This window comes from Triticum aestivum, chromosome 2D (genome assembly GCF_018294505.1).
Source record: "Triticum aestivum cultivar Chinese Spring chromosome 2D, IWGSC CS RefSeq v2.1, whole genome shotgun sequence".
In the NCBI taxonomy this organism is placed as follows: domain Eukaryota; kingdom Viridiplantae; phylum Streptophyta; class Magnoliopsida; order Poales; family Poaceae; genus Triticum; species Triticum aestivum.
In genome coordinates this window covers 414,820,929-414,838,033 of record NC_057799.1, presented here as the reverse complement: position 1 = coordinate 414,838,033, position 17,105 = coordinate 414,820,929, and the positions used below count along the sequence as shown (strand labels likewise).

Below are 17,105 nucleotides of genomic sequence, written 5' to 3'. Positions count from 1 at the left end.
ATAAGCAGGTAAGGTACAACAGCAGGTACAAAAGCAGGCTATGCATCAGAATAGGAGCAATCAATAACAGTAGGAAAATCTAATGCAAGCATGAGAGAATGGAATGGGCGATATCGGGATGATCAAAGGGGGGGCTTGCCTGGAAGCTCCGATGAAAGGGGAGAAGGGTCGTCGTCGACGTAGTCGAACACAGGGGCATCGGCATCGGTCTCGGGGTCTACTAGAGAGAAGAGGGGGAAGAAACAATAAATACAGAGCAAACAGATACATGACAAGACAATAAGCAGCACTAGGCGTGTTCTAACGCAAGGCTACACGATACCGGCAAAGGGGAAAACATCTGGAAATGCTTTCCCAAAGTTAGGCATTTCCGGACAGATGAAAAGGAGGGGAAAGGTTGCATGTTTGCTATGCTAGGGACGTGTGGCGGACGAACGGACCGCGTATTCGGATTCGTCTCGTCGTTCTGAGCAACTTTCATGTACAAAACATTTTCATCCGAGCTACGGATTATTTTCTAAGTTTTTCAAAGTTTTTTAAATCATTTTGGAATTAACAGAATTAAATAAAAGGAAAACAGGGTTATGACAACATCATGACATCGGCATGATGTCAGCAGTTAACAAGGATGTTGACTGGGTCAAACTTACATGTGGGTCCCGCTGTCATAGACACAGTTTTATTATACAGACCTTAAATAACTAACCATGTGATTAGGGTAATTAAACAGAGTTAATTAAGTTAAATAATTAATTAATGATTAATTAATTAATTATTTTTACTAATAAATTTTTAAACCTTTTTTTACAAGGGCGTGGGGCCCCAACGTCAGTGGCCCAGGGGGTTAAGCGGGCGACGGGCGAGCGGGTTAACGGGCGAGCGCCCGTGCGAGGGCACGGGGCATCAGGAGCGCCGGCGAGGCCACGTCGCCGTCCGGGGAGGGGCGTGGCCAGGCCGAGGCGGCGACGGCCGGAGTGGGGAGCTGCGGGATGAGGCTGCGGCGGGGGTAGGGCGATAGGGGCGCGCGTGGGGCAGCAAGGCGAGCGGCGGGAGCGAAGCAGCAGGAGGCGGCCGAGGGCGCGGCCACGGGCGCAGGGATTTAGCGTGGGGGAAGGAGGCGCGTGGGCACGGGCGGTCTCCGACGGGTGCGAGAGGACGAGCAAGGCGGTTGCGGGGATTGGCCGGCGCATCAGCGCGGCGTATGGTGAGGCGAGGCGGGACCGTCTGGTCGTTGGCGGCGGAGGTTCGCGCGTGGTCGGTGGGTGGCGAGCGCGAAGTCGACCGCGGCGGCTACGGCATGTACGGCGATGGATTCGGAAGTGGGGGTATGGGGAAAATGAGCGGGGCCTCACATCGGTGTTGTAGGGGTCGGCAGCGGGCTCGGGGAGGGTGGAGGTGGCCGGAGACGATGACGAGGGCAGTGGCGTTCGAGAAGGGAGACGAGTCGGGGAGGCGTCGATCCGCTTGATGCGCCGACTCCGAGCTCCATCCGGGGCTTGTAGCCGACGTGTTGGAGGCCGGTGGAGCCGTTGGACGCGTCGGCGTGGTGAGGGAGGGGTCGAGGCCGCGGCAACGGCGCCGACGGTGCTCCGGCAGAGAGAACCGAGAGGGAGAGAGCCGAGCAAGGGGGGATATCTGGGGCTGACGAGGACGAGGCTGAGGGGCAGACTTATCCCCTCGGCGGCGTGGGTGGTTCGAGTGGGCCGGCCTGGCCGACCAGCTGGATGGCCAGCTGGGCCACGAGGCCCACTAGGGGGGATGGCCTTTTATTTTATTTTATTTTTTTGATTTGCCTCTGTTTCCTATTTAAAAGAGCTACTGAATTATTTTTGTTAAATGTGGCACTTTGCACAAAAATAGATAGGAACAAAGTGAAGTTGCATAAAAAGTTTGGGGTCAGAAGGAGTTGGCTAACCATTTTTAGAAATTGGAAAGGCCAATTTAATTATTGTTGGACCACAAGATAAAATCCTAGGGGCATTTTGGGAACTCAAATGAGGTTGGTTCCAACATGACAAATATTCAGGGATTGTTTGCCACACTTTGAACATTTTAGTTTCCATGTTTGGCAAGTTGAATTTTGGACTTTGATTTGAATTTGAAATTTGAACCGGTTTCGAACCAATGTGAGTTTAACAACAGTAATCATGATGATGTGGCATCATTAGGAGGGAATTACTGTAGCTTAATTATCCGGGCGTCACACAAGCTCTCACACAGTAAGTTCAAACGTCGAAGCAATGGTGATAACATCGATGACACTACAGTCAACGCCGGATTCAGCGGCCCCAAGTCCGGTCAATGGAGGAAGCCATATCTATCTATCTATACCTATACTAATTAGCGACTCCCAAAAAATTACCACGTTAATCAGTAATTAGGAACCGTTAATCTGGTGGGACCGTGTTATTACGGTGCAGATCAACCATATTTTTTTTAGATATAGATCAACCATTTTTTTTGGTGGTACATCAACCATATAAATCTATTAGAAATCCCAACCGGATGCTATCACAATTGCACGATATATCTACTCCGTATATAGCCCTCAAAATTGTGAAAAAAATGCCCTCAAAATCCCTAAAAAAAGTCTATCTTCTCCACGTCTCTTACTCTCCCTGTAAAAAAACAATCGTGCGCCATAGTCTCTCCTCCTCCCCACGGCTCCTCCCCATGGTCTCCTCCTCCCCAGAGAAAGGAAATCAATCATATCTCTCAAATTGGAGCAAGGAAATTAGGAAATTGATCTGGTGCGCTCACGCCATGGAATCTCTCCTCCTCCTCCCATGGAAAAAACAAACAAATCTCTCTCAAATTGGAGCAACCAAGTTGGGGAATAGATCAGGTTCGTCATTTTTTTTTTCCTGATTTAACATTTGAATCGACCTTATCTTTTCAATTGCATTAGGATTCATGTTTTCTACTGCTTCCTTTGACAGTCCTAGGATTCAATCCTAGGTTTGCTGACGTACGCTCTTTGGGCACTTCGTGGAGATCGCGACGGGGCAGAACCAAGCCCATGCCGCCATCTTATAAATTAACTGCAGCCTGAAACAAACTATCTACACATAAAGGAGGCTCCTGTCGGTCGTGAACATCGTCGCTGGTGAACCTTCTCCTGTTTGGTACGTAAGCTTCGTCGTTGCCCAGTTTTTCAGAGATTGTTTGTTTCGTTGGTTAATTCAAAGTTTTAGTCTATTTACTTCATATTGCTTATGAACTTCACAATTGGCAAGAGAAAATCTTTCTTCGCAAGTGAAGCCTTGGATTTGCCAGAGACTAAGAAATTACTAAGTAACAAAATTATGCTTGCTTACAATTCAAATTACTTTTTGTTGCTTTCTAGCCCAGTTCTGATAGAGATTATTTGTTTCATTGGTTCAATCAAATTGTTAGGCTCTGGACTTCATACTACATGCAAATTGCATGACCACCAATATGTAATCTTCTGGAAATTGTGTTTTTATAGGTCAACTCCTTTTGTTTACCTTCAAAACAATGGCATACGATATGCTCCATGAGATTAGCAATCAGAAGGATTCCTGGAAAGTCAAGGTCAGAATAATTAGGCTATGGGATGCCATTGATCTCAACAACAATGAACTTATTAGCCTTGACATGATACTACTTGATGAAGAGGTTAGCTTAATGATGAAACTTTATGAATTTCCAGCATAAATACACTATTGTGAGTTGTAGTAGTTACTATAATATTGATGCATCTTCTCGCTGCACTGTAATGTTTTAGGGTACTATGATACATGGCAAGGTAATGAAGCATATGGTTAACAAGTTCAGACCATTGATCCAAGAAGGTTTAGTCTACATGATAGCAAATTTTAAGGTTATGTCTGCAATGAATTTCCGTCCAGTTGAAAGCGAAAAGGTTCTAAATTTCTTGCACACGGCAAAAAATCAAGAGATAAAAGGTCAAAAAATATCAAAATAGCAGAACAAAGCTTCACGTTTTGTACTGTTGAAGTTCTTTCCACAAGAGACAGCCAAAAGATTTACTTATCTGGTATGATTATATTTGTTTCAATTATTAACTTCCATGTATTATGCATATTAATACCACTTTATTAGCAGATGTCATTGGCATAGCAAGTTACATAGGACATATTGAAGAAACACAGACAACCCACGGGATTTCAAAGATTCAAGATATTGTGCTTCGAATCGAGTGAGTACACTAAAAACAATTAGACAAGTACAATTATCGTGGGTGCTAATAGGTATTTCTCTTGGAATATACAGGGATCAAAAAATTAATATTAGACTATGGGGTAATAAGGTTAGTCAAATTGATGAAGATTCTTTGGGGCGTGTGGTCATAGTAACATCAACTACTGTTAGAAAACTGAAAGGTTTGTATTCGTATTAACAATGGGCAAGTATTTCTAGGCGTGTCTTTTTTATATACATAATCTAATATATCAAAGTGCATGCAGAGTACTCGCTGTCATCTACAGGTGCGACCAGAGTTTATATCGATTTGGATATCCCTGAAACAAATGAGCTTCAAACGAGGTGAAACAGATTTTCTGCAGTAATATGAAAAACATGTTCTACTACATACATGGATACTTATCTCATGCAAAACAGTTATTGCTTGCAAGATGATATGGTAGAATAAATAGAGCCGGAAGCCCACTTGCAAGGCACAATTCAAGAACAGATGCTCTATAACAGAACAACCCTAAAAGAAATAACTGAAATTACATATGAATCTGAAAAACAGGTATTTATAGTTAGTATTATATTCTTTTCTCATAAATTTTATGTGCTAATTTAACCTGTAATGGACAGGAAAAGTTCTATACTGCAGAAGCAATGATTAAGTCAATTAATACATCAGATGAGTGGTACTACATAGGATGCCGCCAATGCAACAAAAAAGTACAGAAACAAGGGAACCACTTCTACTGTCCGAAATGTCAAAACGAACCTGAGAAGATATGTCCAAGGTGAATTTCATACTATCTCATTCTTTAGTTAGTAATTTATCCTGCACTAACCACATGTTCCATTTTATTACTAGGTACAAACTGAAACTAGAGATATGTGATCTGAGTGCAACAACAACTAGCACCATGTTTGAGGCAGAAGCAAAAAAATTGATTAAGCAATCTGCAAGTTTTTTGATAGAGAGGGATGATTGTGATATCCATGAACAGACAAAACAAATCCAGAAAATATGTGGGCAGAGATTGATTTTTCAATTCAGATTGAATGACTATAATTTGAAGTACGGTTATCAAGAATACACTGTTAATAGAATCTTTTTCATAGATTCTGAAAAAGATACATCAGTACATCATTCAAATGTTGAGCAGGTATCATCTATTTCTACTACAATGCTCTATATTATTTTGTATCTGCATGCCATATTTTATAATGATGAATGTTGATGGCACTTTACCCAAATTGAAATGTTTTGGTACAAGCCTCTTACTGACACACCCAATGTCTTGAATGGGCAGATGGAGGATGATAAACCCATTCTAACAGACACTAAAAAGACTAGGAGGACTAGGAACACACGTCATGTTGTACATTCTGATGAAGAATCAGAAAATCTGGATAGTCAAGAGAAAGATGAATCCATATCTGTTGTTGATAAGAAATCTAAGAAAAAGGGAATTCAAAAAGATAGCCATGTAAGTTTTTTGCTACATTTGCTTATTCTTTCATAGTTCTGCAAGTCACTAATTGTTCCAAATGTTTTGGCAGGAGCAAGCGGACAAGTTATCAGTTATGAAAACTATAAAGCAAGAACCAGAGGATGATGAACCCACTATTAACCGGACTAAAAGAGGTAGGAGAAGTAGCACAACTCATGTTGTACACCTTGATGAAGAACCAACAACTGAAGGTAGTCAGGAAATAATGAAATCAAAATCTATGGAAGCAGGCCCCAAGAGGAAACGCGCCGTAACTCGCAAATGTGCTGCTATTGATAGCAAACAAGTAAACAATCACCATGAAAAAGAATCAGAACAGGCAGGTACTCAGGAGCACAATGATTCAAGGCCTAGGACAAGGCGTAGTTGTGCCAATAAAGAATTGATGAACAAAGACATTCAGAAGTGTGGTGTATCAAGAACTCGAAAGTCAAATCGTTGATTAGTGGAAATCCAGTTATTTAGCATGTAATAGAACATATAGGAGCATCAGATTTGTACTTTATATCAACATCATTGTTTAAGATTGGTTTTAATAAATGTAAATGCGTACCTTCGTGTTAGTAAAGTCATTAGTGAAAAGCAGCTACATGGGTGGTACATCAGTTTTACAAAAAAACATTGTCATTTATAGTACACATATTAGCGATTTTCACATGTTCATCCGCTACAGAATAGGCCTCTCGACGACATACAAATTTTCACATGTTGAGACACTACAGAGAAAGCATATGACAGCCAAACAATCAACGATGTGCACATCATCATCTGTTCTCGCCAAGAGCCCATTGTGCGTGGAACTAACGACCACTAAAACTGAAGTGCACCACTTAGTAATCTGCATTGCCAATCAATAGGTCATTCCATCTTGCCATCTAGACATATCATGCGTGACCAGCCATGACTCAGATTTTAATTGGAATTAAATAGGTTAAATATTAAAATTGTTTAAAGAAAAACAATTCTGTCGAGATAAGGAGTCGTGTGTGTAACATACAATTCTCTGAAGAAAAAGAATGGGTAGACAAGACGTGTAAGAAACAGAGACGTGCATATATTTTAGTATACATGGAAACTGACTTCAAGTAGGAGCCATCTATCTGGTGACACAAAATAATAACGGCTCAGATATTGTATAGGTTTAAAATGTACAGATGACAAACTCTAACCTACAAACTCTAGCCTTAACTACGCTTCTTTACAAATAAGAATTCTATATCGACTCAATTCGTACGCATCAAGGCAAGACATCGCCCCTGATCTCATCCTTCATCACATACATGCAATAATTAGTCCTCTCGCCAGCAACAAGGAGCAGACAGGTTGTGTGACAGTACTTGCAGGTAATGTTCATTATCTCCTTCCACAAATAATACATGCATGTCTCCTTGCAATGATTAATATATGCATTAACTCTCCGATCTCATTACACATGCTTTGTATTAACTTGAATTACAGAGAGAAAGCGCCGATAAACTTGGGATTCAGATCACCAATTACAGAGCGTGCACATCCCGGCAAGACATTGCCCTCCTCTCGCAAGCAGCAAGGAGCAGACAGGCTGCGTGGCCGTACTTGCAGCCAACGTTCATTATCTCCTTCCACAAATAATATATGCATGTCTCCTGCAATGATTAATATATACATCAACTCTCCGATCTCATTACACATGCTTTGTATTAACTTGAATTACAGAGAGAAAGTGGCGATAAACTTGAGATTCAGATCACCAATTACAGAGCATATACGTCCTCTCATTGGAAGGTGACAACACAAGTATCCTTCTTTCACAATAGAATAATGATTTTAGACGATTTAAAAGCCTTTGTTGGAAAACAATCCATACAAAAAAGAATCTTATCAGGAAACTATCTGTTCCATACAAATACCTTCAGCATCCTTGCAAACAATGTGGTGCCTGACATGTTTACATTAAATTTATCATCAGCAATTCTAAATTTCTGGACAAATAAAATCAGTTACGTATAAGATGCCCTCACTTATATCTCAGAATAAAATCAGTTACACTTTTTACCTCATTATTTCAGGATTCACTAGCCGCAGTCAACATGCGTCGAACACGCACTAGAGCAAATCAAAACAACGGAAGGTATTCTTTACCACAATACCAAAAATAATCATATAAATATTAATTTACCTGGATTATTAAAATGATAACAAAATAAAATGCAGGAATATGTGGCATCATCAAGGAATCCAAATACCTGAGCAAGCAGCCTCTAAACTAGCAACACTCGAATCTAATGATAGTCAATCAGACATCATTAGAGCAGCAGCAAAGGAAGCTAGGCGTAAAAGGAAAGAGATCCTCCAGCTGAAAAAGGCAAGCAAACGACTAAGGACAGAAAAGGGCAATGACTGTGAAGTATCTAATGTAGCGAAGGATGTCACTCAAGTTTCATATCTGGTGCCATTATGTGGCATGGAGAGAGAAGCACAAGCACAGGTAACATCACAGTTCCAAAATTTGGTCTCTGCTGCAAGGAAGGGAAAGTTAAATTACCACCACTGAAGCAAGCTCCGCTGTATCTCCGACAGCTACTACGTTACAATGAAAGAGGAGAATCATCAAATTTCCGCCAGAACATCAGGTTGTACACCTCGATGTTCGCATTCACTTCAATGGGAGAAAAGGTTGACTATGAAATTAATAAGCAGGCATCTGGACCATATGTTTTCCGTTTGAATGGCCATAATTACCATCAGATTGGCACTTTACTTCCTAAGGATGATGTGACGAAACCAAAATTTGCCCAATTGTACATACATGACACAGAAAATGAAGTGCGGAATAGGATTAATGCATCTGCTTCAACGGAGAGTAAGACACAACCAGATGAAAACATTGTCAAAGGACTACTGGAGATGCTTGATGAGCACAATGTTTTAGTCAAATCATTTCGTATGGCAAGGGACAGATTCCAAAACCGACGTATTAAAGATGTAAGACTAAGGTCGAAAGATGGACGACAATACAACCTACCATCTGCCTCAGAAGTCGCAGCACTAATTATTGGGGAACAAGGTGGAGAAAATAATGAATTTGATATAATAGTTGAGACCAAAGACAGAATGTTACAGAGGATTTCAGAGTTGCACCCAAGCTATATGTCAATGCAGTACCCCTTGCTTTTTCCATATGGAGAAGATGGTTTCAGACCAGAAATAGAGTATGAAAATAAAAGAGGCAGCAAAGGTAAAAGAAAGTATGTAACAATGCTGGAGTTTTATGCGTATCGCATACAACAACGTCTGAACCAAGCTTCAACATTGCAAATGAGTGGACGTTTGTTCCTGCAGTTTTTAGTTGATGCAGCAACGTGCATTGAACAGTGGAGACTAAATTGGTACAGGACAAACCAAGGTAAGTTGAGGACAGAACTGTACAGAGGACTGCATGATGCAATAGAAAATGGAGATACACGAGCCGAACAAGTTGGACAAAGAATCATACTACCCTCATCATATAATGGCAGTCCAAGAAATAAGCGGCAAAACTACCAAGATGCCATGGCGATTTGTCCTTGGGCTGGCTATCCTGATCTCTTCATTACTTCTACATGCAATCCAAAATGGCTGGAAATACAAGATATGTTGGATCTGATTCCAGGCCAGAAATCTGAAGATCGTCCAGATATCGTTGCCAGAGTATTCATGTTAAAACTGAAGGAACTTATGAATGACATAAAGAACGGAAAGTGTTTTGGACAAACAATTGCAAGTAAGTTTACCTAATAAGTACATATTCACTCTTTCCTAGATGATTGTCCTAACTCATTTCTTCTCAAATTTGTTTACTTTCATAAAGTTGTCTACACTATAGAGTTCCAGAAAAGAGGCCCCCCGCATGCACACATACTGGTGTTTCTACACCCAGATGATAAAGATCCAAGTCCTTCCCAGATCGACAAAATCATATCAGCCGAAATTCCTGATAAGAATAGTGATCCAGAAGGGTACGAAGCAGTGCAAAATTACATGATACATGGTCCATGTGGTCAAGCACACCCAAAATCACCATGCATGGTCGATAAAAGTTGTGCCAAACATTTCCCCAAGAATTTTTGCACTGAGACTACCATAGATGAAGATAACTATCCAGTATATAGAAGGCGAGATGATGGCAACACTGTGGACAAGAATGGAGTGAAGCTAGACAATAGATTTGTTGTGCCATACAATAGAAACCTACTGGTCAAGTATCAAGCCCACATAAATGTTGAGTGGTGCAACAGATCAAGGTCTATAAAGTATTTATTCAAATACATCCATAAAGGAGAAGATCGAACAACCGTCTTGATAGAAGCGGAAGACCAACAAAGTGAAACAAGAGCTAGCAAATTAACAAACAAGGACGACGAAATCAAGAGGTACCTTGATGCCCGGTACATATCTGGATGTGAAGCCGCATGACGCATATTTCAGTTTCCTCTTCAGTACAGAGAGCCTGCGGTTGAAAGGTTACAATTTCACCTAGAAAATGAACATGTTGTGGTGTTCCCGGACTCAATGGATTTAGATCAAATTGTATCCCGGCCTAACATAGAAAAGACAATGTTCACAGAATGGATGACAGCCAACCAGTTGCATGAAGAAGCTCGCAGTTTGACGTATGCACAGTTTCCAACCAAATGGACTTGGCATGCACAAGAGAAAGAATGGAGGAAAAGGCGTGGTGGAAAAAAACATAGGCAGGATTTACTATGCACAACCAACGAGCGGTGAAAAATACTACTTGAGAATGATGTTAAATACCGTCAAAGGATGCAGATCATATGAAGAAATTCGAACAGTTGATGGGGTTGTACATCCAACATTCAAATCCGCATGTTATGCTCTTGGGCTACTTAATGACGACAAAGAGTGGGATGACTGCATCAAGGAAGCATCCCATTGGGCCTCTGCTCCTCAAATGCGCCAACTTTTCTGCACAATACTTTTATTTTGTGAGGTGAAGGATCCCGTAAAGTTGTGGCAAAAAAATTGGGAGTTACTATCTGAGGATATCCAACGTCGGCAAAGAAGAATATTCAATTTTCAGGCCCTAGAACTCAACTCGGCACTAATAAAGAGCCTGCTCATGGCAGAGATAGAACAACTATTGACTAAAGGTGGTAAGTCCCTCAAAGATTTTCCAGGAATGCCACTACCAGATAGTTCAGTTCTTCAAGATCTAAATAATAGATTAGTAAATGAGGAACTAAACTATGATAAAGATTCTTTAAGAATAGAACACATGAAGTTACTGCATAAGCTAAATCAGGATCAGAGGATGGCTTTTGACGTTATAATAGAATCAGTCAATGACAGTCTTGGAAAATTGATTTTTGTTGACGGATATGGTGGAACTGGAAAGACATTTTTGTGGAAAGCAGTCATGACAAAATTAAGATCTAAAGGAAAAATAGTTCTAGCAGTTGCTTCAAGTGGTATAGCAGCACTTCTTTTACAGGGTGGAAGAACAGCTCATTCAAGATTTCACATTCCCCTCAAGATCACTAACGAGTCCACATGCAACATCAAGCAAGGAACATTTCTTGCGGAGCTAATAAAGAAAACGTCACTGATAATATGGGATGAAGCACCTATGACACACAAGCACTGTTTTGAGGCACTAGATAAGAGTTTGAGAGACATACTTCGATTCACATATGCGGACGCAGAGCATAGACCATTTGGAGGAATGACAGTAGTCTTGGGAGGTGACTTCAGGCAAATCCTACCAGTTATACCAAAGGGGAAAGGGAACATATCATTTCTGCATCAATAAAGAGATCCTACCTATGGAAGAACTTTGAGGAGTACCGACTCAAAGAAAATATGCGTCTGAATTCATCCGAAGGTAGTCCAGAAGAGAAAGCAAAAACAGCTGAATTCGCAAACTGGATACTAAACATAGGCGATGGCACAACGTCAACAATAGATGAAGAGGATTGGGTTAGCATCCCAGAGGACCTTATTTTACATGAAGGGGATGACCCGAAAGCATCTATTGTTAACACCACCTATCCTGACTTACACAGAAAATACACTGATAGAACATACCTTGAGGAAAGAGCGATCTTGTGCCCATGAAACGAGACTGTTGACCAGATTAATGCCTACATCATGAGTCAAATCCCTGGAGAAGAGGTAGCCTATTTCAATTCAGATACAACATGCAAGGCAATGTCTACGGTGGAAGATGAAGATATGTTGTACCCAACTGAGTTTCTGAATAGTCTTACATTTTCTGAAATACCAGACCATGAACTGAGGCTGAAAGTAGGATTACCAATAATGCTTATGAGGAACATCAATCAAAGTGCAGGACTTTGCAATGGGACAAGACTAACAATAACACAGCTAGGAAAGCGTTTCATTGAAGGCCAGGTCATAATAGGTCCTAACGTTGGTGACAAAGTTTACATCCCACAAATTATCATGTCACCAAGTGATTCAAAATGGCCTTTCATTCTGAAAAGGAGACAATACCCAATATCAGTGTGCTTTGCTATGACTATAAACAAAAGCCAGGGGCAATCTCTCAAAAAAGTTGGACTCTACTTAAAAAGGCAAGTGTTCACACATGGACAACTCTATGTTGCAATGTCAAGGGTGACCAGCAGAAATGGATTGAAGATACTCATCTCAGATGAAGAGCGTCCATCCGACAAGGTTGCAAAAAACATTGTTTACAAGGATATATTATAGATTTTGTTACAAGCATTCTGATATGACTAAATATAATGTGATGCAGACATAGCAGCCTTATTTGGTTTCAAATTGATATATCTGAAATATTTTAACAGAACGAAATTTATTTACTTTTGGGTATCTTATTATATTCGTATATAGTCTATAGTCATTATTTAATTTAGTCTGATTTTAGAATTTCTAGCAAACTCAATGTTTTGATGCATCCATTTAACAAACCCAAATATAGTGTTTGTGAGCTTGGGCCCTTGACTTTTTTTATGGTGTTTCTCTGAAGATTGAACTATATTTAAGCTCTCTCTGACTGTAAGAGGACGGCCACTGTACTTTATTTTCAAAATAGTGAAAATACATTCATAAGACAATGTATTCACACAGATACCTGATGGAGGGCTCACAACTGATTTGACAAAAATCAATATCAGTTATGTATGCATCACGTATGTGCTTTTATCAATTACTATAACCTTTCTTTCTTCCCTAGCAATTCAGATCTGATTTAACAAATAATAGAAAATTCCAAGAGTCTAATTGCTAGATAAAATATTAGAAACAGTAATTTGATAACCGTGCTATGCATGCCTGAAATTTATTTCATAGAGAGAGGACATGGTAAGGCAAAGGAAAGATATGCACCTGTTCGTACAAACACAGGGTCAAGGGAAAATGGGGATGGATAAGAGTCGCCACCGCTTTTGCTGGATGCAGAAACTCCGCTCAACAACGCGGGGATCGGAGGAGATTGCAGATTCACCGGGGACGACCTACCACACGGCAAAGGGGAACGGCCGGATGGCTGCCGCTACAGCCGGCGTTGCGATGTGGTTCGCGAGGAACGACTTCCTGAGGTTACTGATGTACGTTGTCAACGAGAGCCACTGGCGCAGCCACTCTCATGGGACCGATCAGGCGAGCAAACTAGACAGGACGCCAGCACCGACCGCGGCCGGCGAACCCGCCGACGACCCAAGCAAAAAAATCTATCACTGATAAACATGCGCACAGTAGTGTAAAGAGGAGTAATATGTTAGTCATTCTATAAGAGCGTTTAGATTTTTTTTAGCGAAGTTTACAGCATTTACATAGTGATCTAAACGCCTTTATATTTCTTTAGAGAGGAAGTACCAATTTAAATGCGGTAGCAAATTAAATTAGGTTTCATATATTAAAAAATTGTGTAATAAAATTATATGAGACCAATTTAAATTAACTTCGTACCAAATATGAGCAAAGAAAATGGGGATAATTATTTACCTTGCTTACAATTTAATCCAAATGAACATCACAATTTCCTTCAAATAAACTACTAGCTCTATACAGTGATAAAATACAAGACGGTTTTAACAGAAAATACTACCAAAAAATACCAATCTAAATAATACACATGTAATGGCCTCCTAGAAAAGTAACTACAAATCATAGCGAAATCTAATTGTTGAATATCCAGAACAAATGTTAATTTACATAAAAGAAATTAAATATATTAAAAGATTTTTGTTTGTCAAAAGAATAAATTTAGGGCTCTTTAGATTCAACCATTCATCTATTCAGACCCAGATACTTTAACAAATGAACTAAATAGCTGCTATTTATTGTGATGATTTTATCCAACACAATAAATATGCTAGCCCGTGCGAATGCAATAATTCGGGACCATCCAGTTTGGACCGCATACTCGACCGTCATTGCCAGATCCATGGCACCCCAGACAAACCAGCCAATCATACCAACAGAGATTGTTGGGTTTTTAAACAGGCCGGCAAATTAAATGCTGAAAACAAGGAGAAGGGATCGCAAAGCGAGGACGATGACGAGGAGCCCGGGCCACTGAATACAGGGGGGCAGAAGAAGTTTCTCCCTCAGGTCAAAATGGTGAACATGATATACGCTACCCACATCCCCAAGAGGGAGCGCAAGCGCGCACTCAGGGACGTCTATGCGATAGAGCCAGTTGCCCCAAAATTCAGTCCATGGTCGTCATGCCCGATCACCTTCGATCACCGGGATCATCCTACCAGTATCCGTCATGGCGGCTCAGCCGCATTGGTCTTTGACCCAATAATTGATGGATTCCACCTGATGTGAGTCCTCATGGACGGCGGCAGCAGCCTGAACCTGCTCTATCAGGATACAGTGCGCAAAATGGGCATCAATCCATCACAAATCAAGCCCACAAGGACTACCTTTAAAGGAGTCATACCAGGTGTAGAGGCCCGCTGTACGGGCTCAATCACAGTAGAGGTTGTCTTCGGATCTCCGGACAACTTCAGAAGTGAAGAGTTAACTTTCGATATCGTCCCTTTTCGCAATGGCTATCACGCATTGCTCGGACGAACCGCATTTGCCCGATTCAATGCGGTGCCTCACTATGCTTATCTCAAGCTCAAGATGCCCGGACCACGCGGCGTCATAACAGTTAATGGAAACACGGAACGCTCCCTCCGCACCGAGGAGCACACCGCCGCCTTAGCAGCAGAAGTACAGAGCAGCCTTTTCAAGCAGAACCTTAATTCGGCGGCCGAGCTCCCGCACACTATCAAGAGGGTCCGGACTATTCTACAGCAGGATAGATCGGCTCGTCAAAAGCTCGACTAGCAATTTGGCCTCCGTCCCAGTCCCGACCAAGTGGCAGCATTCGCACCGCGCTTACATAACTACGCACTCAAAATACCATGGGCATAGACGGAGGCATAACTAGCTTGTGATCCACAATACGGCTTGACCGCACCTGGACACATATACTTTCACTGTTTCCCTTTTTCTCCTTTTCAGGTTTCTATTCAACAGGCCTTCCCTAATGGCCTGACCGCAGGTCCTTTCGAAGGATCAATACACCAAGACGGCAACAAGCATGGACGAGGGGAATTTCCAGGTGGTCTCTTTTACATGGGCACTCTACCTATTTCTAGGACCCACACGTAGCTCTCCCTTGGTTGTGGCATATTAAATAGCCTGTTGCTTATTGCACCACTTGTACCAATGCACTTTGACGTATTAACCAAATTATAATGGAAACAGTTTGCGGCCCAAATTCTACGGCTCTAGCTTACTATCCTCTCTCATTTTCTTTTTTGATAACTTTATCAAATGGCACCCGTACACTTTGGTACGTTTCACATTTGCCAGGGGCTTCATAGCGCCCCGCACTACAACAACAAAGTCCGAACACTTTTCACATTACAGTTCGGCACATCGAATTTAGCACTATATGCATTGGCTCCGAATCATGTCTTTGGTCAATAGTTGGGTTGCCCGGCTCCTGTGCTTGCTACCTTACGTTCCGCTATATAGGCTAAGGTAGTAAAGGAAGAACTACTGCAATTGTGCCCTGGTTTACGCGGATGAGCACCTCAGTAGAGGAAGCCGAAAACTGACTGTCATGATGCGGCGAGAGCCGGTCAGCTCTTCGGAGGTCTCAAATCTTTAGAGATTTTTTCCGCATTACGCGAAGGATTGGTACTTGCCCAATCAGGTGTTTACAACATCCTAGTTCGGATACTAGGGGCTACGCCTAAATTTTTTATTGTCAAACTCCTATGGCTAAGTGAGGGTGTTCAAGGACCAAACAATTGGATCAAGAGTGTTTAGATTCCATCTCGAACACCCCCGTACTACCTATGTGGGGGCAGAAGCCGACGACTGACCAACTCTCAGATTTCATACAACACGGCCGCACAGGAGGTAATTTAAAAAAAACAAACATTATATTACATAACAACTTTGTTTCATCATACAAGTTAGAGACAACATGAATATATTCATTCAAAGATAATGTCTTGCGCACATTGCGCCGCCACAATGCGAGACCCCTCCAGGACGTCTTCAAAATACCGCTCGGGCATGCGGTGCTCCTTGCCTTCGGGTGGCCCCTCGGTCACAAGCTTGACGGCATCCATCTTCGCCCACCACACCTTGACGCGGGCGAAGGCCATGCGCACGCCCTCGATGCAGGCCGACCGATTGACGACGTCCAGCCGAGGGCAGGCATCTACCAGCCGCTTCACGAGACCGAAGTAGCTGCTAGGTATAGCTTCGGCAGGCCACAGCTGGATTATCAAATCCTTCATGGCTAGCTCGGCCACCCTATGCAGATCGACTAGCTGTCTTACCTGATCGCTATAGGGCACTGGATGTTCTGGCGCAAGATATTGCGAGCAGAACAACTTCTCCGTTGAGCTCCCTTCTTCGGCTCGGAAGAACTCCGCAGCGTCAGACACACTGCGCGGCAGATCCGCAAACGCCCCTGGAGAACTCCAAATCCGGGTTAGTAAGAAATACTTCTTCTTCACATACTTGCTTTGCATACTAAACGCCTTACCTGCCGCAATTTTCTTGGCTTCCTGGATCTCCTGGAGGGCGCCCCGGACTTCAACCCGGGCCTCTTCCGCGCTTTGGCGAGCCTTGGTGAGTTCGGTTTCTCGAGCCAAAACATCACACTCCAAGGTTTCACATTTTTCACAGCATCCTGGAGCTCTTGCTGGACCTCATTAAGCCTGGCCTTGAGCTTCTTACGGGCAGCTTATTCCTTGGCAGCTTTTTCCTCGGCTTCGGCCAGGGCCTTTTTAAGGACCTCAACCTCGGTCGCCGCTCCTACAAATACCATGACATTACGGTCATTACTCACCATTTATTCTTTTCGAATATATAGCGAGTCATTACATACCTTGCTTGTCTTCTAGCTGCTTCCTCGCTTGGCCGAGCTCC

The 17,105-nt window shown here is 42.2% G+C and overlaps 1 long non-coding RNA gene and 1 pseudogene across 2 annotated transcripts; one reads left to right on the top strand and one right to left on the bottom strand.

Moving 5' to 3' along the window:
• The first annotated feature begins 2,578 nt into the window (after positions 1-2,578).
• LOC123053513 (uncharacterized) lies at positions 2,579-4,969 on the top strand (annotated as a pseudogene).
• Positions 4,970-6,718: 1,749 nt separating this feature from the next.
• LOC123053512 (uncharacterized) lies at positions 6,719-13,393 on the bottom strand. 2 transcript variants are annotated; one of them, XR_006425664.1, is made up of 3 exons: positions 13,038-13,393; positions 11,751-11,826; positions 6,719-10,152 (listed from the first exon to the last, which is right to left on the bottom strand). It is a non-coding gene; the product is annotated as an uncharacterized lncRNA (long non-coding RNA). The 2 variants fall into 2 exon arrangements; XR_006425663.1 differs by having other exon boundaries at positions 11,751-13,393.
• Between the last annotated feature and the right edge of the window lie 3,712 nt (positions 13,394-17,105).